Source organism: Hibiscus syriacus, unplaced genomic scaffold (genome assembly GCF_006381635.1).
Source record: "Hibiscus syriacus cultivar Baekdansim isolate YM2019G1 unplaced genomic scaffold, ASM638163v2 tig00110893_pilon, whole genome shotgun sequence".
Lineage (NCBI taxonomy): Eukaryota > Viridiplantae > Streptophyta > Magnoliopsida > Malvales > Malvaceae > Hibiscus > Hibiscus syriacus.
This window is the reverse complement of record NW_024062901.1, coordinates 1,610,502-1,635,603: the sequence shown is the minus strand read 5'-3', so window position 1 is coordinate 1,635,603 and position 25,102 is coordinate 1,610,502.

Genomic DNA, 25,102 nt, shown 5'->3' with positions numbered 1-25,102 from the left:
AAATCCTTCAAATCAGATCTCAAGCAGTCTACCCACTTCCTCCTTGGTCGACCTCTCCTTCTGGCACCGTCGACTTAATCGACTCTATCTCCTGACCACATCCGACGGTTGTCGCCTAAGAACATGCCCAAACCACCGTAGTCTTCCCTCCCTTGACTTTTCGGATACAGGCACCACCCCCAAGGACATCCTAATTGTAGAGTTTTGTGTCATGTCCCGCAGAGTCCTACCACATGTCAATCGAACATTCTCATTTCTGCGGCCTCCATCCTCCTTACGTGATCTTTCTTGATTGCCCAACATTCTGATCCATACAGCAGTGTTGGTCTAATTGCCATTCTATAAAATTTTTCCTTTAGTTTTAGAGGCACCTTCTTGTCACACAAAACTCCAGTAGCAGCCCTCCACTTTAGCCATCCCGCCTTTATACGTGTGTAATGTCATCATCTACACCATTTATATGTTTGTCCTAAACCATCAAGTTCTGTATTACTGAGTTTTCCCAAAGTTAATTATGTTACTTACCGTTCAGGTTAAAAGATTTGATTCTATATAGTTATCGACATCAGTAATGAGAGTTCCTCTGGCGTTGTTTATTAGTACAATATGTGTAATAATGGGGCATGTATATCACATTTTCTTTTCATGTCAATTTCTGGAACTTATTTTGATATTATGAACTATTAGATTTTGTCTCTGATATATGAATGATTTTTTGAATTTATTTCATTATTAAAAATTTTTACGTTTTTTAAATGATTTATCAAAAATTTTATTTCCCCGTACTTTTATTGTGGGCCGCTCCGGTAGCCCTAATGTGACATCTCAAATTGAATCAGATTAGGTCACTCGTATCGGTCTGAGGGAGTTACATACCACTAAATGTAACTACCTAAACCCGACCTAGAAGAATTAGGTCGAATTTAGAGAGATCAATTGATATCATTTCCCTCTAGTAAAACATTTTCAATTCAAACTAAAAACAATTACATTATAATTAAAGAAACAATCATCAAGTTCAAACTTCATAATTTTATTAAGACAAATGTTCGTGCAAAATCTTATAGAAATAATAATTATTTAGAAACATGAATAAACCTTTTCGAAAATTAAGCATAATGTCCAAAGTTTCAAATTACAAATAATAATAATAATAATAATAATAATAGTTCTATAAATAAATAAATTCCATACTAAAAATAATAGTTCTTCATAAAGTAATTATGAAAACCTCCAAGTATCAGTTCACCTTCTGAGTATATGAAAAAAACTATGGGGGTGTAAGCTATAAAATTTATTGTGTCTCTAAAGTGCAAAAAAAAAGTCATAACATAATCTTAATCAATCAACAATAATCATAGTCTGAATCAAACAATGATAATCATAAATTTGAATGTTATGCAAATGCTTATGCACCTACCCGTACTCCTATCACACCATCCGAAGAGTGAGTTCTCCATAATCACACCATCTAAAATCAAACTACACCATGAAGTGGGATCCGTCACAAATGCATAGATCATTGAATCCAAAAAAGACATTCACTCATTGAGTGAATGCACTGAACTTCTCCTATCAAAATTTGTCTTAATATGACATGCAAATGACATATATATCTGATGTTTGATCCGATCTGAATAACAATATTTCATGAACAAATATTCCGAAGCACATACATTCTGATTTCGATATCACAACACAATCTTAATTATGTATACACAACAATATTCCAATTCATACGGTTTAACATACACAAGACAATTTTTTTTCGAATTACATATATCACAACCAAATTCACAATCAAACAAGCTTTCAATTAATTTCAACCAACTAAACAATTAAACAACCAAACAAAATAATGTAGCATTGAATAAGAGACACACCTCGACAAAATAGCTAATGAATACAAACATAATATTTCTCATAGTCAGCTCGAATAGTGGATCGAACCGAATCATGTCCTACGAAATAATTAATGAAAATTATTTACCTAATTCAACGACAAAACCAATTCTAAAACTAAAATACAATCTAAACTCACAATCGGTTCTCGTAATTCGAGCTGGTTCAAAACTAATGGGTAAAGATGAAGCGGTCGATAATTTTGGTTTCAAGTCAAAGTCTCCTGCAAAAATACGATCGTGTGTATTAATCCCAATAACGTAATTTTTCGAATAATGCAACGTTAAAAAACACTTAAAAATATAAATATGATGCGAACCAAAGAAAATCGGACAACATGATATCATTTCGATTGAGGGCAACCGATTCCACCACGACCAATGGAGATATTGCTACGAAATATTGATTGATAACCTTGATTCAACAACGAGATTGAAACAAAAAAAAAAAAGAGTAGGGTAGGCCGCGCGACCAGGAGTAGTGAACAAAGGAATCGAAGAAAAGGAATTTGGGAAACATGGGAGAAGGTGAGCCCTGGGCCAGGACAGAAGAGACGCCAACCCAGGGCCCATAAATTAAAAAAATCTTACTATATATTTATGTTATTTTTATAGTAAATTGAAAAAAATAATTATAAAATAAAATAATGTGGCCTATGAGTTTACTAAAGATAATAAATTTTAAAAATATATAAAATAAAATAATGGAGTCATGATTTTATTAAGGTGTCAATAGTAATTTTTTTTAAATTTTATATTAATGTTAATAAATTGTTTAACTTCTCATAAAACTTTAATTCAATATTTCTTTTTCAAAATTAAAAAAAATCAATCGAATCTTTTTAATTTTGATCTTTACAAATTTCACATCGTTTCATCAAATCTCTTTCTCAATTTTCATATCAATGAAAACATTTATTAACGTCATTTTTTCTTTATAAATCAATGGGATGAAAAAAAAGTATAATGAGCATTTTTTTTTTCTCTTCTATCTTTCACAATTTTTCTGAAAAACATAACTCTCACTTTTTAATTTCTCATATTTCTCACAAACACAAATTCACAATTGTTTATCATCAATTGTGGTGCAATCATATTGAAAATTGGAATTCTTAAAATTATAGGTAAGATCATGTTTTCAAATTCATTCTTTTGATTTTTATATATTTCCAAATTCTAAATTAGATTGTTCTTTTATTTCCAAATGATATGTTATGTATTGAGATAAATATATTGGAAATTATTGATGTTGACACTATTATCAGTAATTTTACATCAAGAAATGCTCGAAAGCAATATTTTTAACTATTTGTATGTTTAAATATATTTTTGACATTTTTGATATTATAATGAATTACTATTTTTTAATTTAATAAAAAATTAATAAAAATTTCATATCACATATTTCTTAAATTTTTTTTTAAATTAGAGGTCTATTTTTTAATTTCACTTTAAGCCAAAAAAAAAATAGTCAGACCTGTCTTGACAAGGGAGGGCGCCGCTTTCTGATATAAGAAAGAGAAAATAACTTCAGTGACCGAAAATGCCTTATAATATACGTTTTTAATCAATTTTTTTTAGATTTGCAAAAACAACCAACAAATTCGTAACTCGAACATGAAAATTTTTACAACTTTTCGCAACGCTAATTACCGATATAGGTAAACACAACTATTTGCAACACGAATTTCGCAAATCGAATTCGCCAATTTCACAACTCAATTACCGATATAGGTAAAATGGTAGAAAAAATCCGGTAAAAAATCCGAATTCGATAATTTGAAAACTGAGTTACGAATTTGGCAAATTCGTGTTGCGAAATGTAAAATCTCGCCTCTTAAAGAATAAATTAAAGGACATAGAATGTATTGGAGTGGTTTTCAACCTGAGACATCCTAGTTGCTAAGTCCACGTATGAATCACTCAGCTAAGCCTACACCTGTAAATGAATTGAACAAATACGAACGAGGGTATGTTCATGTTCGTTCGTTCGTTCGTTTAACTTTAACCAAACAAATGAACTATCGAAGCGAATAGTTGTGTTTACCTATATCGGTAATTCGCGTTTCGAAAATTTTCATGTTCGAGTTGCGAATTTGGAAACTGTGTTGCGAAATTGGAGTTTGCGTTGCGATTTTGTTGGCTATTTTTGCAAATCCAAAAAAAATTGGTTAAAACCGTATATTATAAAACATTTTCGATCACTGAAATTATGTAGGGTTTTGTTTTTTTAAAAAGAAAATGGGTAATAACAATATAAATCCTTACATTCCTTGGAGTTTTTGAAAGAGTCCTCAATTTTTGCTTCCTTTGCAAAATAATCATCAATTGTATTTTCTGTCAAATTCGATTTGATCCTAAATACAATTTAGAGATTTGAAAAAAATTACCAATTTAGGGTTTCAGATTTATGAAAAAATTGGGGTGTTACAATATCACATCTCACCAGCCGATCCTTAGTTGGCAATTTATCTGGACTGCAAACCGAGGGACGTGTAAAGGAAACCAAACCATCCTTGTCCAATGGACCTTCTCATGCTTCAAACGGATCATCTGCCATACCTCTTTAACTTTCCCAGAGCAACCTGAACCAGCATACAAAAACTGGCCAGCCATATCTCTTAGCTTCAGCAGCTTCCTCCAATGCAAACTGCAAACAGAAGAAGGCACAAACTCCATAAAAGAACTGCCCTTCAATACATAAGCATCCGCCCACCTAACTAAAATGGAATCAGACTTAACAACCAACGTATAATATGTTGATTAATGCTAGCCCTATTCCACTCAGCCAGGTCCCTCAACCCAAGACCACTCTCTGATTTCAGCCTAAAAATTCTGCCCAACCCACACGAGCACCATTAACAGTCGTATCAGACCCTTTCCAAAAGAACCTAGAATAAATTTGAGCCAATCTTCGTACCACCGCTTTAGGTAACACAAAGTGTCTGCCCCCGAAAGCCTTGGATACTTTAAAGAACACTATGAATAAGTTGGAGACGACCAGCATAAGAGAGAAGCTTGTACATCATCCAACCCTTAACCCGATCCTCCACCCTTCTCAGCAGAAGCATAATCCTTCACCGCAAGTCTCCTGCAAACAAGAGGAACACCCAGATAAACAGATAATTGACCAAAATTAAAACCTGTGATTTCCTGCACTTCAAGCATTTCACCCTCACTAACACCTAAGCAAAAGACCTAAGTCTCCATGGAGTTCAAACAAAGCTCAGAGACCTTATGGAATTCCTTCAAAACACATTTAACTCCCGCTATTGAGTCGCATTACCTTTTCGCAAAAATCAGCAAATCATCATCGAAACTTAAATGAGTTTGAGACAAAATAACAAATTTGGTAAAACACAAACTTAACAAAAAAAAATCAATTCTTCACATGGACGAATACGCTATCCATTTTTGAGAACATATATTCGAATTTTCGCCGTTGATGAAGTATGTTGCAGTCAACAGGTAATGGTAGACTGGAATATCATTGTTACTGCTATTAGTTGGCTATGAATCTTTATGTTCGTTTGTTATTGTTTGACGGTCATTATTTGGGAAGAGATAGACTTGGATTAAATTTGGGTTAAAACAAACAAGGCTTAATTTATATTTGTCCTTACAACCAACGCACATGAAATCCTTATCGAAGGTTAGTACTCGTTCATCGCAGATCAAATTGTCTCGTTTTTCTTTAGTAATTACATCTTCATCCTAACTTAAAGCCTTCCTATCATTTTCCTGGATTAATGGTTGATGAATAAGTTGAACATTTGGGCTTTAATTTACTTTTCCTTTCAAATTAGATGTAACATAAAACTGGTCAGAGCAAAAATAACAATGACAAAAATATCTTTGGTAAAGAGATTTGTTCTTTTCTTTTAAAAAGTGATTAAAAAACACAATTGTAGTTCACAAGTGCATGGAATTGCATAAAACAATCCACCAATTACACTCCCTTCGTAAAACAAATTGGTTAGTTTCTGCTAGGTTAGCTGTTATCAAATCTAACTTTCATGAGCTTCGGAAACTGCAAATGAGATCAAGGTAGGTTTCTTCACTGCAAGGGATGGTTATAGCACCCATAGGATGACTAAATCCATACTCTTCTTCAACTTCACTTAGCAACTTTTGGAACCAAGAATGATTCAGAAATGAAATTGGGGCAACCAATCTCTTCTTTTCATCAGTTTCTCCGACATAAACAACAAAGTGGCCTTTGGGAACCGTTGTCTCCGAAAATGAAAGACTCCGTTTTAGACTAACAATTCTTGGCAAGCGAAAACCCATGGCTTTGTGATGAATGTGGATTCTTTTCACTTGTGGTAGATAGAAGAAATGAAAGTAGCTTGGTTGGGAAGGCTTTGCAGTGAGGGGTTGTTCTTATAAGGTGTATTTATAGATAGGGTTAGAAAATGGTTTATGGCATTGGTCAAGTAATCTGAGGCTGAATGTGTGGCCCAGAAGAAATTCAAATGGAGAAATCTTTAGAAGACATATGGTTTGGGGAATCACATGGTCTTGTCTCCCAACTGAACATTCAATGGAACCAACAAAAATGACCCATTTGAAATACTAATTATCAAATGATAACAACATTAGCTTAGCAGATCACATGGGTGAAAGGCCAAGTAGTTGAGTGGTGACCAGCAAAACCTGTCTGCATGCAAAGCCCTACATGTTTCCTGATAATTAGAATAGAAGAGTTATATAGATCAGAATGAAACTAATTGCCAATCCATGTGACATTGTTTAATTTGTGCTCTCAACAATTGGGGAAAGCCTCCATATTTTAAGCAATTGGTTTAACAGGAGCACGAACCAATCTTGTAATGAATGATATTAGGGATTGTCAAAGCTTTGAAGATGGCAAGTGATACCACTATACCAATTAAAGCTTCTTCACTACAAGGATTGTCAAAGCACTCATAGGGTGATCGAAACGAAACTCTTCTTCTTGAAATGAACGATGCTTCTGTAATGATATGGGGACAACAAATCTCTTCTTTTCAGCTTCTCCAACATAAACAGCAAGGTGGCCTTTGGCCACCGATGTGGTCTCCAAAGATGAAATAGTCCTTTTCAGACTTGGCTTAGTATTAAAGAGCAAATGCTGTATATGGTCAGAAGTCGAAGTCTAATTGAGAGGTGAAGAGAAATTGCTTTGGAGACATATTGGGAGGAATCGCATGGCCTTGTATCCCAACAAATAATAACATTTTGAAATGTTTGGTACGTTAGAGCCCACAATAATGGCCCATTTTGAAATACTATTATCATTGAATCAAGGACAAGATAGATGACAACTTCACTTAACTAGCAATTAGCAGATCTTATGTATGAAATGCTATGAAGGGGAGACCTGAAAAATATCAAAATAATCATCTCCACTATTGACTGTGACTCCATATGCCAAGCCCCACTTGTTTTCTGATAATTACGATAGAAGAACACAGCTGCTTCTATTATTTGCTCTATGACATGACTATGTCGAACTCATAATTAAATAAGTTGCCAGTTAATGGCAGGTCAATAGTACATATTCTAACAGATATAGAGTCCAAATATCATCCATTTCTTGATGATATGTTGGAAGACAACCATGTGATCTTGAGCTTCTTATATTTTCTAACCAAACCCCACCAGGATACATTGTAGCAACTAAATTTTCAATTCATTAGAATCTCATATGCATTCTTTCATCTATATATACAAGTGCATTATCCACTCCACAAGGCATTCTCACATCCTCCTCTACAAGCAAATCTTACCATACATCTCTTAGAGTATTCTCTGACTTTCTTCATACTTTCAAATTACTAACAACAATGGCTATCCGTCTGGCTAAGAATTATGCATGCTAAGCAGATTCTTCGTCAGTCTAAACTGTTTACAAATCAAGCAGCCTTCACCTCAATGGATGTTTCCATAGGATACTTCGCAGCCTATGTTGGGGAAAGCCAAAAGAAGAGATTTATAGTTCCAATTTTATTCTTGAACCAACCTTCATTTCAAAAGTTGTTAAGTATATCCGAGGATGAATTCGGATTCAATCATCCTATGGGTGATCTCACAATTCCTTTCAAAGAAGTGGTCTTCGTTTTTCTCACTTCAAGCTTGCATCAGTAGCCTACTACTAAAACAATTTAATCAGTTGATACCATTTTTTACTATTGATGTTCATCCTTCTGTTGTTTTGGCAGAAAGAGATGACAGTGACCATCATTCGGTTTACTTTGCTAAAATACAGTAGTAGTGTTAATAATAGCAATACAGAATGACAGTGACCATCAATTTCTAGAGTACTTAACAAGATACACCCCCTATTAAAATTAACTTTTCGTCCTATTTGTGCAACTGATGAACTATGTTGCAGCCAACAGGATACCTCTTCTTAGTTTAGAGTCAGAAAACAGAAAAAAATAATATTAAGTTGAGTCATATGCATAGCGTCTGGAACTTTTCTCTTACTGACCAGTCAATCACTATAAACTTAACAAAAATATGCTATGTGCAACAAAGGGTTGATTGAAATTTTCAGTTTAATGGAAGCTTTGGCCTCGAAACATAGTTTGGGCCAGCCGGCCAGAGATAATGATCATCCATTTTTATCTGAAGTGTGTCAGACTACCAGCAAAGAGATCTGAAGGAAGGTTACTGTAACACCCTTAACTCATATCCGACCCGAATACAAGTCTGAGGTGTCACATTGACTTTTCAAAACCTTGACTCTTATAGAAAATCCCGGGAATTTTTAAAACTTTCATTAAAACGAAATACTTTAATTTACATAAGACCATAAAATACAAAATTGATCAGAGTATTCGTAATTAACACTTATTACATGCCAACACTCTATACATAACCAAGTACATACTTTGTCAATTACTTCTGATCTGATCTCTTAGTAGTATTGTTGTCCGTGCTACTTCTATTTCCACTTTTTCTGATTCTTGGTACCTACGTGTAAATCACTTACACGCTAAGTCATAGACTTAGTGAGGCAATAAATGAATATGCAACAATAAACTTATGAATGTTCATACTTACAATTGGATCATGACATTTCAATATGCATGTATCTATCGCACGATAACATATAATACACATACGAAACTTACCTTCTTGTATCACTTTCACTGTAAATCGGTATTTCAATTGCATAACTCATGTATTATTAATTGAGCTCGATTCCCTTAGACCGAACCTTAGTTCAGTATTCGTCCCGTAGAACTCCTACATCCCGAAGGACTACGTCCCGAAGGACTATTATACCCTCGACTCTTGGCATGCCAATTACACCTATAATTCTCATATCGTATACTATGGGCATTATTCTTATATTTCATATGTTCATGTACTCATGTCATTTCTCTTGTGATCATGTAGCTCATGTCATTTCTCTTGTGATTATGTAGCTCATGTCACTTCATATCATGTTCTCATATCACATATCATATCACATATCATATCACATGAACATATATATGTCTTATGCATGTATCACAATAATTATCATGTATGCATGTTCACAACTACTGTATTATAAAAATCAACATAGGGATTAGACTTATCACAAGTCTTATTCCATTATAATTTACATATAGTATGCACTTACCTTAGCTTTTCTCTGATTCGATTCTAATCCTTTGATCGTTCCGGAATAAGCTTACTTTTAGTATCTACATAATCACACATGGATCTATATCAGTATTATAACTAATATACTCTAATGGTTCACTCTTTAGACTAAGAGAAAAGTCAATTTCATCTTTTAATGAAGGTATGCATCGATGCACTACTGATGCATCGATGCATAAAAGGTATTCGATGTAGTATTATTGTTGGGATGCATCGATGCACCAATTGCATTCGATGTTTCATTATTAATAGGATGCATCGATGCACTACTTATGCATCGATGCATGAATTGCATTCGATGTCTTTATTTTAAAAGAGTGCATCGATGCACTACCAATGCATCGGTGCACATTCAAACAATTTCTGGGTTTTAACTTGATGCATCGATGCACCATGAATTTGCATCGGTGCACTCTGCCCAGAATCATCTTTTTGAACCCGAAAGTTCATTCATTTGGATTAAATCCTTCATGTTTAATCCCCTTTTTCATTCTTAACTCTAGTACACATCCTTAAACCAATTTACACTCATTTATTTCATCTTAAACCTTCAAATCCTATCCTTCATATGTAATTCAAGAATTACATTAATAAATCAACATGTTTGAATTCCGTTTTTAACACTTCGTATATCTTAACTAGATTGATGACAAGTCAAATATAACTTTCAATTCTAGTTATGAACTCTATTCCAAGATTTCATTTAAGAACTTCAAATCTTAAATCTCTCCTAACTCAATCATCATTTGATGTTAAGATAACTTAAGCTTTCCTTAAGCTTAGTTATCATCTAATAATCAAAACCCAATATTAAATTTAACAAGAAACTCAATAATCAGAAATCTTACCTTTTCTTTGGTTCACACGTACAAGGAAGAAAGAAGAAGAAGATAACTCTGGAAGGCTTTGGTGTTCTCTTCTTTTCATCCCACTTGTACTCATATATATCCTTATCCCTTCTTTAATTAATTTTCCTTGCAAATAACTCTTTTGCCCTTCCATTCCTTCTTCCTTTCAATTCAATCCTATACAATCATTTACATATAAATCTTTATACTATTTATTCATTCTATTTTAATCACCAAAATCTGAAACTTTCCAATTTAGTCACTAACCCGGTATTAAGGATGTTACAACTCTCCCCCCTTAAGAAAATTCGTCCTCGAATTTTCATTATGCAAAGAGGTAGGGGTACTTAATCCTCATGTCCTCTTCACGTTCCCATGTTGCTTCCTCTACTTTGTGATTCTTCCACAAGACCTTAACCAATGGAATAGTCTTGTTCCTTGGTTGTTTAACTTCGTGAGCTAATATTTGAACATGTTCTTCCTCATAAGTTAAATCTGGTCGGACTTCAATTTCTTCAGGAGTCACAATGTGAGATGGATCAGATCTATATTTCCTAAGCATTGAGACATGAAAGACATTGTGTATCTTTTCCATTTCAGGTGGCAAAAATAATTGATATGTTACTGATTCTACCCTCTTAGTAATCTCATAAGGTCCAATGAACCGAGGACTCAACTTTCCTTTACGTCCAAACCTCAATATTTTCTTCCACGGAGACACTTTCAAGAATACTTTATCTCCGACTTGAAATTCAATTTCTTTCCTTTTTAAATCAGCATACGATTTCTGTCTATCAGCTGCAGCTTTCAGATTATTTTGAATTACTTGAACTTTCTCTTCTGTATTCTGAATCAATTCAGGACCAATAACTTCTCGATCCTTAAGTTCATACCAGTTCAAGGGCGTACGACATCTTCTTCCGTATAGAGCTTCATAAGGAGCCATTTTGATGCTTGACTGATAATTATTGTTGTATGCAAATTCAGCAAGTGGTAAATACCTTTCCCACGATCCTTTGAATTCAATGACACAAGCTCTTAGCATATCCTCCAGAATTTGAATAGTTCGCTCGGATTGACCATCAGTTTGAGGATGAAACGTTGTACTGAAGTTTAACCGAGTTCCCAATGCTCTATGTAATAACTTCCAAAACCGTGATGTGAATCTAGGATCCCGATCAGAAACTATGGAAATAGGTACACCATGCAACCGTATAATCTCTCTAATATACAATTGAGCATACCTATCCATGGAGAAATTAGTTCGTACTGAAATAAAATGGGATGACTTAGTCAATCTATCCACGATTACCCAGAATAAATCCTTTTTGTTCAGAGTTAAAGGCAAACCCGTCACAAAATCCATCGTTATGTTTTCCCATTTCCATTGAGGAATTGAAATTGGTTGTAACAATCCTGACGGAACTTGATGTTCAGCTTTGACTTGTTGACAAGTCAAACACTTTGATACAAATTCCGAAATGTCTTTCTTCATTCCCGTCCACCAATATCGACTCTTAAGATCCATATACATTTTGTTCCCTCCTGGATGCATTGTCAATGGACTACAATGAGCTTCCGTTAACAAATCATTCTTTAATTCATCATCATCCGGAATTACTAATCTTTCTTGATAATACAAGTTCTCATCAGACTTAATCTCATAATACGTACCCTCTCCATTCTTTATCTGTTGTATCCTCTTTAAACACTTTTCATCTTTAACTTGCAATTCTTTAATTCGATTTAGCCAAACGGGCTTGACTGTCAATTCTGTACAAATTGCACCATATTCTCTTAACGATAATCTAGCATCAAGAGTTCGCAAAGTTGCAAACGTCTTTCAACTCAAGGCATCAACTACCACATTTGCCTTTCCAGGATGGAAATCAATCACCACATCATAATCCTTGAGAAATTTCACCCATCTTCTTTGTCTTAAATTCAACTCTTTCTGAGTCATCAAGTATTTTAAGCTCTTATGATCCGTATACAAGTAGCACTTTTCACCATACAAGTAGTGACGCTAGATCTTTAAAGCAAACACTACTGTCGCCATCTCTAGGTCGTGTGTTGGATAATTTTTCTCGTGCGGTTTTAGTTGTCTCGAAGCATAAGCTACCACTTTGCCTTCTTGCATTAATATACATCCCAAACCACTATGAGATGCATCACTATACACTATAAAGTTCTTTCTAGACTCGGGTTGAACTAACACTGGAGCTTTTGTAAGAATCTTCTTTAACTTTTCAAAACTCTCTTGACATTCTTGAGTCCAAACAAATTTTACTTCCTTTTTCAACAGTTTAGTCATGGGTAATGCTATAATCGAAAAGTTTTTAACAAACCTTCGATAATAACCAGCTAACCCCAGAAAACTTCTAACTTCCGATACATTCTTTGAAACTTTCCACTCCAGAATAGCTTTAATCTTTTGGGGATCCACTCGAACTTCTTCTGTAGAAATTACATGTCCAAGGAATGCCACTTCATTCAACTAGAATTCACATTTAGAGAATTTAGCATAAAGCTTCTTGTCTCGTAAAATCTGTAAAACAATCTGTAAGTGTGAACTATGCTCTTCTTCTGACTTTGAATATATTAAAATATCATCAATAAACACCACAGCAAACTGATCCAAATACGGTTGGAAAATTCTGTTCATTAAATCTATAAAAGCATCTGGTGCATTCGTAACTCCAAACGGCATCACGATAAATTCATAATGACCATATCTTGTTCTAAACGCCATTTTCGAAATGTCTTTTTCTTGAATCTTTAATTGATGATAACCCGAACGTAGATCAATTTTTTAGAACACTGAAGCTTCCTTTAATTGAACAAATAAATCGTCGATTCGGGGAAGTGGATACTTGTTCTTGATGGTCACTTTATTGAGTTGTCTGTAATCGATACAAAGACGCATTGATCCATCTTTCTTCTTAACAAATAGAACTGGAGCTCCCCAAGGTGATACTGTAACATCCTCCATGCCGGGTTAGTGATTAAATTGCAAAGTTTCAACATTTGGTGATTTAAGTAAAATGATGGAAGAGTTCAATGACCTATTTGAGTTATTTGGTGTAGGATTGAATTATAAAGAAGGAGAATTAAGAGGGCAAAAGAGTAATTTAGTAAGTGAAATAATTAAATATTCTTTAGGGTGATTTTATAAATCACGTGGGCATTTGAGATAAACATTCCAGACTTTTCTCTTCTTCTCTTCCTTCTCCAACCGTGAAGCTTGCAAGCAAAGGTAAGTTGTCTTCTTTTGGATTAATTATTATGAGTTAAGCATGGATTTGGTTAATGAAGATGTAGGAAATATGATGGAGAGAAACAAGGATCCTAGAACTCAAAGAATTGTAAGTTAAGGGAGATTAAAGGTTGGGAGCCATTGAATGAAATCTTAGATTAAAGGTCATAATAAGAATTAGAAGCTGGATTTGACTTGTCATCAAGCTAATTAAGAAGTATGAGGTGATAGAATTAAGATTAGAACAAGTTGGAATTTGAGTAAGATTCTTAAATTCTATATGGATGATTAGTTTTTTTAGTTTTAGAGGTATTGAATGGATAATAATTAGTTTAAGTAAGTGTATGAAAGTTTAGAGTATTAAAGGGAGTGAAATATGAATGTTTGAGCTGAAATGAGATGATTTTCGAGCTCAAAATAGGATTTCTGGGCTGGGGGAATCGGTACCCATTCAAGGGGAATCGATACCCCCTCAACGAATATGAATTTCCAGAATGCTAGAGGGGAATCGATACCCCCAGGGGGGAACCGATTCCCCCATATAAAAAAAAAAGAAGAGAAGAAGAAAAAGAAAAAAAAAGATTAAACTATTAATTCCTTAAATTGGTAGGCTATTAAAGATTAATTTCAAGACATAGACATCTGATAATCATCTTGAAAATTATGTTTATGTAGATACTGAGCCTACACGAGTTCGGGAACAATCTACAAGTAGGATCGATCGAGGAAAAGACAAAGAAATATAGGTGAGTGCATATACATAGCATAATTATAGAAATATACTCAATTCTAAACTTGTGATAAGTCTAGATTTTATATCTTGGTACATGAGCATATTCTGTATTATGAGACATGACATGAATTCATATAAAATGCATTATATGACATGAATATGCGGGAAAAGTTATGAGCTATGTGAAAAGGTAAGAATTTACATGTCTACGCGATATAGACTACGTGAAATGTAAAAGCCCATGTTATGTAGATGAGAACTATAGGTATAGTTGGCATGCCAAGGGTAGAGGGTCTACGCGGTCCTTCGGGACAATATTCTACGCGGTCCTTCGGGATATATATATATTCTTTGGAACATGTGTGAAGTCTGGTGAGACACATATGTGATCCCTAGCATATGTATATGATTCTTAAGGAATTCTATGTGGTCTTTATGGACATTATTATATGGCACTACGGTGCAATTCTACGCGGCACTTCGGTGCATTTATACGAGCTGTGGTGACAGCATAGTGCACAACCTCACAATACTCAGATACCTTAGGTTCTCACTATAATATCATGGTCCAATAAACTCATTAATACAAATTCATGAATGTTAAAGTAATATGCTTACAGGTAAGGATAATGGTGATGTAAACTACCATGATTAAGTATAAGCTTTCATCTCATTTCATATCATTATAACATTTTCATTTCATTGCCTTGTTATTATTGTTACATTGCCTCACTAAGTCGATGACTTAGCGTGTGAGTGTTTCACACGTAGGATCCGAGAAAGTAGACGAGACAGGTGAAGCAGCTTGACAGCATTACTCCTGCAACCACCAGATCAGAAGCAACTTAATCAGTATGTCATTTTGTTATGTAAATGGCAGTTGGCATATAATTAAAGGGTTAAGTTGTGTATGCTCTGAACATTTTGGTAAACTTATATTACAATATGTATATTATCGTATTTTCTTAATATAAGTTCAAATATTTTGCTATTATTGGTTAAGAGTTGTGTTTTAAAAGTCAATGTAATATCTCTGACCCATATTCGGGTCGGGTACGGGTTGGGGGTATTACATTTAATGGTATCAGAGCTATGGTTTAGCCGATTCTAGGCATGAACCAGAGTCTATAGAGTCTTTAAATGGAATACATGCCAACAAATAGTGAGAACTTCTGATCTGGTATCGTATGAGTATGTTATTTTGCTAATAGAACAATGTGTTTATTCTTATTAGATATCCGGACATAATAGCTCCCGAAGTGAAGCGGGAGAAGATAGGCATGCTGAAAGCAGTAATTCACCTGCCCTGGCCAGGCAAGGTGAAGAACAGGCATCTCAAAGAGTGCCTGTGCAAGATCAAGATACGTTCTTCAGAACGTTAGACGCTATTCTGACGCGTCTTCAACCTTCTGCTCCACTAACACAAAGAATAAATGTAGCAAAAGAGTTGAGAGGTTTAGGAGCTCCCGAATTTAAGGGAGAAGCTGAGGAAGGTCTAGTGTCAGCGGATCTTTGGTTGAATGATTTGAAAATCATGTTAGATGGTCTCCACTGTTCCGAAGTTGAGAAATTAGATGGAGCTGTATCTTTATTGAGGGGTCAGGCGAGGATATCGTGGACGAATGTCACCATGAGGATGTCAACCGACCAGTTGACTTGGTCTTTGTTTTTAGAAGAATTTAAAAACAAGTATATTGGAGATCAGTTTATCCGACAAATGAAGCAGGAGTTTATGAATTTGAAGCAGATGAGCCGCTCTGTATATGAGTACGAATGTGAGTTTAATAAGCTGAGCAGGTTTGCAGCTGAGCTTGTGCCTAGTGAAAAAGATGCTTGCGAATGGTTCGTGGAGGGCTTGCGCCCTAGACTTAAAGAATTGTTGATAGTGTTGAATTTGTCCTCGTTCCAAGAGGTGATCAATCGCGCCAAGGCTCTTGAAAGAGCTCAGAATGAGAGATTCGGGGATTTTAGAGTTCAAACATCATAGAGAACGGGTGCTTCTTCTGGCTCAGTACCATCAAAAAGGGGAAGAGACTCGGGATTTCGATCACAAGCTAGATCAGAATCAGTTGCATCGTCTGCTAGGGGAGCAAGTCAGGCAAGACCTAGACAGATGCAGTCAGTAGAATCTGGTGCTGGGAGATCTACTCCGAGTCAAGTGAGACAGTGTCAGCACTGTGGGAAAAACCATTATGAGGCTTATTGTATGGCTGTTGGGACTTGTTTTCGATGCGGAGATGCCGGACATTTTATCCGGGATTGTCCATTGATTGTTGGTGAGCCTGCACCATCTGGAAGAGTTGGTTCTTCCTCACAAAGAGGACGAGGAAGAGGCAGAGGAAGGAACCCGTCTGAATTCTCTGCTCAACCTGAAGTTCGATCCACTGCTCGGGTATACAATCTAAAGACAAGTGAAGACCGTGATGACCCTGATATTATAGCAGGTACTTTTCAGTTGCATGATAAATTAGTATTGGTACTGATTGATCCGGGTTCTAATTATTCTTATATTACAAGTAAGTTAGTAAAGGAGTTAAGGATTCCCTTAGAAGCTACGAGTAATGAGATTATAGTAACAACTCCGTTAGGCCTTAGTGCCCGGGTGAATAAAGTCTGTAAGGGGTGTCCCATAAAGGTTCAGGGAATTGAATTCCCTGCTAATCTGATGGAATTACCCTTTGACGAGTTTGAAGTGATTCTGGGAATGGATTGGTTGTTCCGTTATTATGGAGATGTTAATTGCAGATTGAAAAAGGTAACCCTGAAAAGTCCAGGAGGAACAGAGATAAGTGTGAGCAGTGAAAAGTTTAATCCCTTAGCAAATGTAATGTCAGTAATGTCAGCTAAGAAGCTATTGCTATAGGGATGTCAAGGATTTCTTGCAAATGTAATAGATTTAAGAGTTATAGAGAAAGGGCTAAAGGAGATTCCAATTGTTCAAGAATTCCCTGAAGTTTTCCCGGCTGAGTTGCCCGGATTACCTCCGGATAGAGAGGTAGAATTTCAAATTGAAGTAATGCCAGGAACCGCCCCTATTGCAATGGCACCTTATCGGATGGCTCCGAAAGAATTGCAAGAGTTAAAGAATCAATTGCAAGAGTTGTTAGAAAAAGGATTTATTCGACCAAGTGTGTCACCTTGGGGAGCTCCGGTGTTATTTGTTAAGAAGAAGGATGTATCAATGCGTCTCTGTATTGATTATCGACAGCTTAATAAGGTGACCATCAAGAACAAGTATCCCCTTCCGCGCATTGATGACTTGTTTGATCAACTAAAAGGAGCTTCAGTATTTTTGAAGATCAATCTACGTTCGGGTTATCATCAATTGAAGATCCAGGAGAAAGATATTCCGAAGACGGCTTTCAGAATGAGATATGGTCATTATGAATTCATAGTAATGCCATTCGGAGTAACGAATGCACCTGCTGCTTTCATGGATCTCATTAACAGGATTTTTCAGCCCTATCTGGACCAGTTTGTTGTTGTCTTTATTGATGACATACTGGTTTACTCGAAGTCCATTGAAGAGCACAGCACACATCTGAGGCTAGTTTTGCAAATTCTCAGGGATAAAAATCTCTATGCGAAATTGTCCAAATGTGAATTTTGGCTTAACGAAGTAATTTTCTTGGGGCATGTGATCTCGGCAGTTGGGATTAGAGTAGACCCTCAGAAGGCTAAAGCTATAATGGATTGGGAAGTTCCTAAGAATGTGTCTGAAGTTCGAAGTTTTCTTGGACTTGCCGGTTACTATCGAAGATTCGTTAAGAATTTTTCGATGATTGTGCTGCCTCTAACAAAGCTAATGAGAAATAACGTACCATTTGTTTGGACTTCTGAACGTCAAGAAAGTTTCGAAGCTTTAAAGAGAATTCTGACGGAAACTCCGATATTGGTTCAACCGGAATCTGGCAAGAATTTTGTAGTATACAGTGACGCATCCCATAACGGGTTGGGGTGTGTATTAATGCAAGAAGGAAAGGTGGTAGCGTATGCATCGAGACAGTTGAAACCACATGAGAGGAATTACCCCACTCATGATTTAGAAATGGCTGCTGTAGTATTCGCTCTCAGGATTTGGCGTCATTATCTTTATGGGGAGCGTTGTTACTTATATACGGATCATAAGAGCCTGAAGTACCTGATGACTCAAAAAGAATTGAATTTGAGGCAACGTAGATGGGTAAGTTTTTAAAGGATTATGATGTGATAATTGACTATCATCCCGGAAAGGCTAATGTGGTAGCAGATGTTTTGAGTAGAAATACGTTTGCAGCTTTACGAGCTATGGATGCAAGATTATCTTTAATGGGAGACGGTGGTCTTTGTGCAGAATTAACCCTTAAACCAGCATGGTTAGAACGAATAGGAGAATTGCAAAGTAAAGATAAAATGTGTTTGAAAAGAATTGAACAAGTAAAGAACAAAGAGATTAAAGACTTTGAGATTAAGTCAGATGGAAATCTATATTGTAAAGGAAGAATTGTAATACCCGACAATGATGACTTGAAGAAAGAAATATTAACAGAGGCTCATTGCAGTCTGTTAACGATACACCCGGGTGGAACCAAGATGTATATGGATTTGAATGATCGATTTTGGTGGTCAGGGATGAAACGAAGCATCACCAAATTTGTGTCTAAGTGTTTGATATGTCAACAAGTCAAAGCCGAGCATCAAGTTCCATCAGGATTATTGCAACCGCTTTTCATTCCTCAATGGAAATGGGAAAATGTTACGATGGATTTTGTTTTGGGGTTACCCTTGACTCCGAACAAAAGAGAATCAATCTGGGTAATTGTTGATCGATTAACTAAGTCAGCGCATTTTCTTCCGGTTAGAACGGATTTCTCTATGGAAAAATATGCAGAGCTGTATATTAGAGAAGTTATTAGATTGCATGGAGTACCTGTTTCCATAGTCTGATCGAGACCCTCGATTCACTTCTAGATTCTGGAAATCTTTGCATGGAGCGTTGGGGACTCGTTTAAACTTTAGTACGGCTTTTCATCCTCAGACTGATGGGCAATCAGAGAGAACTATTCAGATATTGGAAGATATGTTGAGAGCATGCGTAATGGAATTTAAAGGATCATGGGAAAAGTATTTACCGCTGGCAGAGTTCGCTTACAACAATAGTTATCAGTCTAGTATAAAGATGGCCCCATATGAAGCATTATATGGAAGAAAATGTCGTACTCCATTAAATTGGTATGAACTCAAAGACCGAAGTGTTCTTGGTCCAGATTTAATTCAAGATGTAGAACAGAAAGTTCGAGAAATTCAGCATAACCTCAAAGTGGCCTCTGATCGACAAAAGTCCTATTCTGATCTTAAAAGAAAGGAGATTGATTTGAAGTTGGGGATAAAGTGTTTTTAAAGGTATCTCCATGGAAGAATGTGTTGAGGTTTGGTCGGAAAGGAAAGTTAAGTCCCCGGTTTATTGGACCATATGAAATTGTAAAAAGGGTGGGACCCGTAGCATACCAATTGACTTTACCACCAGAAATGGAAAAGATTCACAATGTATTCCATGTCTCAATGCTTCGAAGATATCGATCGGATCCCTCCCATATCGTAAATCCAGAAGAGATCGAGGTACAACTGGATATGACTTTTGAGGAAGAACCGATTCAAATTTTAGCTCATGAGGTTAAGCAATTGAGGAATAAGACTATTCCATTGGTTAAAGTTTTATGGAAGAATCACAAAGTAGAGGAAGCAACATGGGAGCGTGAGGAGGATATGAGGAATCAATATCCCCATCTCTTTTCTTATTGAAAATTCGAGGACGAATTTTCTTAAGGGAGGGAGATTTGTAACATCCTCCATGCCGGGTTAGTGATTAAATTACAAAGTTTCAACATTTGGTGATTTAAGTAAAATGATGGAAGAGTTCAATGACCTATATGGATGATTAGTTTTTTTAGTTTTAGAGGTATTGAATGGATAATAATTAGTTTAAGTAAGTGTATGAAAGTTTAGAGTATTAAAGGGAGTGAAATATGAATGTTTGAGCTGAAATGAGATGATTTTCGAGCTCAAAATAGGATTTCTGGGCTGGGGGAATCGGTACCCATTCAAGGGGAATCGATACCCCCTCAACGAATATGAATTTCCAGAATGCTAGAGGGGAATCGATACCCCCAGGGGGGAACCGATTCCCCCATATAAAAAAAAAGAGAAGAAGAAAAAGAAAAAAAAAGATTAAACTATTAATTCCTTAAATTGGTAGGCTATTAAAGATTAATTTCAAGACATAGACATCTGATAATCATCTTGAAAATTATGTTTATGTAGATACTGATCCTACACGAGTTCGGGAACAATCTACAAGTAGGATCGATCGAGGAAAAGACAAAGAAATATAGGTGAGTGCATATACATAGCATAATTATAGAAATATACTCAATTCTAAACTTGTGATAAGTCTAGATTTTATATCTTGGTACATGAGCATATTCTGTATTATGAGACATGACATGAATTCATATAAAATGCATTATATGACATGAATATACGGGAAAAGTTATGAGCTATGTGAAAAGGTAAGAATTTACATGTCTACGCGATATAGACTACGTGAAATGTAAAAGCCCATGTTATGTAGATGAGAACTATAGGTATAGTTGGCATGCCAAGGGTAGATGGTCTACGCGGTCCTTCGGGACAATATTCTACACGGTCCTTCGGGATATATATATATTCTTTGGAACATGTGTGAAGTCTGGTGAGACACATATGTGATCCCTAGCATATGTATATGATTCTTAAGGAATTCTATGTGGTCCTTATGGACATTATTATATGGCACTACGGTGCAATTCTACGCGACACTTCGGTGCATTTATACGAGCTGTGGTGACAGCATAGTGCACAACCTCACAATACTCAGATACCTTAGGTTCTCAATATAATATCATGGGCCAATAAACTCATTAATACAAATTCATGAATGTTAAAGTAATATGCTTACAGGTAAGGATAATGGTGATGTAAACTACCATGATTAAGTATAAGCTTTCATCTCATTTCATATCATTATAACATTTTCATTACATTGCCTTGTTATTATTGTTACATTGCCTCACTAAGTCGATGACTTAGCGTGTGAGTGTTTCACACGTAGGATCCGAGAAAGTAGATGAGACAGGTGAAGCAGCTTGACAGCATTACTCCTGCAACCACCAGATCAAAAGCAACTTAATCAATAGGTCATTTTGTTATGTAAATGGCAGTTGGCATGTAATTAAAGGGTTAAGTTGTGTATGCTCTGAACATTTTGGTAAACTTATATTACAATATGTATATTATCGTATTTTCTTAATATAAGTTCAAATATTTTGCTATTATTGGTTAAGAGTTGTGTTTTAAAAGTCAATGTAATATCTCTGACCCATATTCGGGTCGGGTACGGGTTGGGGGTGTTACAGATACACTTGGTCTAATAAACCCTTTTTCCAATAACTCCTTTAATTGAATCTTTAATTCTTGTAATTCCTTTGGAGCCATTCTGTATGGTGCCATTGCAATGGGCGTTGTTTCTGGTATTATCTCAATCTGGAATTCTACCTCTCTGTCAGGAGGTAAACCTGGCAACTCTGCAGGAAATACATCGAGAAACTCTCTGACTATAGGAATCTCTTCAATCCCTTTCTCCTTGGTTCTAACATCCAGTACATTAGCAATAAACCCTTGACATCCCTGTAACAGTAACTTCTTTGCAGTCATCACTGAAATCACACTTGCTAATGGATTCCATCTTTCACTAAATACAATAACTTCTATTCCTTCGGAACTTCTCAATGTCACTCTTTTCAATCTACAATCGACATTAGCGTAATAACGATATAACCAATCCATCCCCAGTATCACTTCGAATTCGTCAAAAGGTAATTCCATCAGATTAACAGGAAATTCAATTCCCTGAATCCGTATGGGACACCCTCGATTCACCATATTTACCCGAGTATTGTGCCCTAATGGATTCATCACTATTACTTCATTACTAGTAGTTTCTAAAGGAATGTTCAATTCTCTTACTAACGTACTAGTAATATATGAATATGTAGATCCTGGATCAATCAATACAATAACACCTTTGTCAAACAATAGAAAGGTACCTGTTATAATATCTGGGTCATCACAATCCTCATTGGTCTTGAGGTTGTACACTCGAGCAGTGGAGTGTATCTCCTGTTGAGCAAAGGACTCTGACTGACTTCTTCCTCTGCCTCTACCTCTTCCCCTCTGGGCTACAGAAACATACCTCTCTGGCTGTACAGATTCACTGGTTGACATTGGACAATCTCGAACGAAATGTCCGACGTCTCCACATCTAAAGCAGACTCCAGAAATCATTCGACATACCCCTAAATGATTCTTTCCACAATACGGGCATTGTCTGGCTTGACTCTGATTAGTTCTCCCAGCTCCAGATTCCACTGACTGAGTTTGTCTACCTCTCATTTGATTTGATCCTCTAGCGAAGGATGCCACTGATTCTGATCTAACCTGGGGTCGAAAACCAGCATCTTTGCCCCTTTTTGATGGTGCGAAACTCGAAGAAGCACCCGATCTTTTGACTGTCTGAGCTCTCGAATTTTCAAATCTCTCATTCTGACCTCTTTCCAGAGCCTTGGCACGGTTAACTACTTCTTGAAATGATGATAAATTCAATACAACCAACATTTCCTTTAACCGAGGACGTAAACCCTCTACGAACCACTCACAAGCATCCTTTTCAGTAGGAACTAGCTCTGCAGCAAAGCGACTCAACTTATTGAATTCACACTCATACTCATATACAATGTGATTCCATTACTTCAAATTCATGAATCATTTGACGAACAAATTGATCTCCAATGTACTTATGCTTGAATTCTTCTAAAAATAATGACCAAGTTACTTGGGCATTAGATATCCTCAATGTAACATTGGTCCACCATATCCTTGTTTGTCCTCTCAACAAGGAAATTACTCCATCCAGCTTCTCAGCATCGGAACAATGAAGTCCCGTAAGCATGACTTTCATGTCATTAAGCCAAAGATCCACAGTAACAGACCTTCATTGGCTTCCCCTTTAAACTCTGGAGCTCCTAATCCCTTCAACTCTTTCGCAACATTCATTTTTGGAGTTGAAGTAACAGGAGGTTGGAAACGCGTCAATATCGCGTCTAACGTTCTAAAGAATATATCTTGATCATTGACAGGAATTCAGAGGATGTCTGTTCTTCACTCTGCCTGGCCAGGGCAGGTGAATTACTGCTTTCAGCGGGTCTATCATCTCCCGCTTCATTTCTAAATCTACTTTGTCCGGACATCTATAAAAATACAACCATATAGTTCTATTAGCAAAACAACATACTTATTATTCCATCAGATCAGAAGTTTCCACTATTTTGTTGGCATGTATACCTTATAAGATACTCTAGACTTCGTTTATGCCGAGAATTGACTAAACCGTAGCTCTGATACCATTAAATATAACACCCTTAACTCATATCCGACCCGAATAGAAGTCTGAGGTGTCATATTGACTTTTCAAAACCTTGACTCTTATAGAAAATCCCGGGAATTTTAAAAATTTCATTAAAACGAAATACTTTAATTTACATAAGACCATAAAATACAAAATTGATCAGAGTATTCGTAATTAACACTTATTACATGCCAACACTCTATACATAACCAAGTACATACTTTGTCAATTACTTCTGATCTGATCTCTTAGTAGTATTGATGTTCGTGTTACTTCTATTTCCACTTTTCCTGATTCTTGGTACCTACGTGTAAATCACTTACACGCTAAGTCATAGACTTAGTGAGGCAATAAATGAATATGCAACAATAAACTTATGAATGTTCATACTTACAATTAGATCATGACATTTCAATATGCATGTATCTATCGCACGATAACATATAATACACATACGAAACTTACCTTCTTGTATCACTTTCACTGTAAATCGGTATTTCAATTGCATAGCCCATGTATATTATTGAGATTAGAGGTATGTGAGTGCATTGAGGTTATACACTAATGTGTCACCACAGCTCGTATCTATTCCCTCATGGGGCACGAACCTTAGTTCAGTATTCGTCCCGTAGGACTCATACATCCCGAAGGACTACGTCCCGAAGGACTATTATACCCTCGACTCTTGGCATGCCAATTACACCTATAATTCTCATATCGTATACTATGGGCATTATTCTTATATTTCATATGTTCATGTACTCATGTCATTTCTCTTGTGATCATGTAGCTCATGTCATTTCTCTTGTGATCATGTAGCTCATGTCACTTTATATCATGTTCTCATATCACATATCATATCACATATCATATCACATGAACATATATATGTCTTATGCATGTATCACAATAATTATCATGTATGCATGTTCACAACTACTGTATTATAAAAATCAACATAGGGATTAGACTTATCACAAGTCTTATTCCATTATAATTTACATATAGTATGCACTTACCTTAGCTTTGCTCTGATTCGATTCTAATCCTTTGATCGTTCCAGAATAATCTTACTTTTAGTATCTATATAATCACACATGGATCTATATCAGTATTATAACTAATATACTCTAATGATTCACTCTTTAGACTAAGAGAAAAGTCAATTTCATCTTTTAATGAAGGTATGCATCGATGCACTACTGATGCATCGGTGCATAAAAGGTATTCGATGTAGTATTA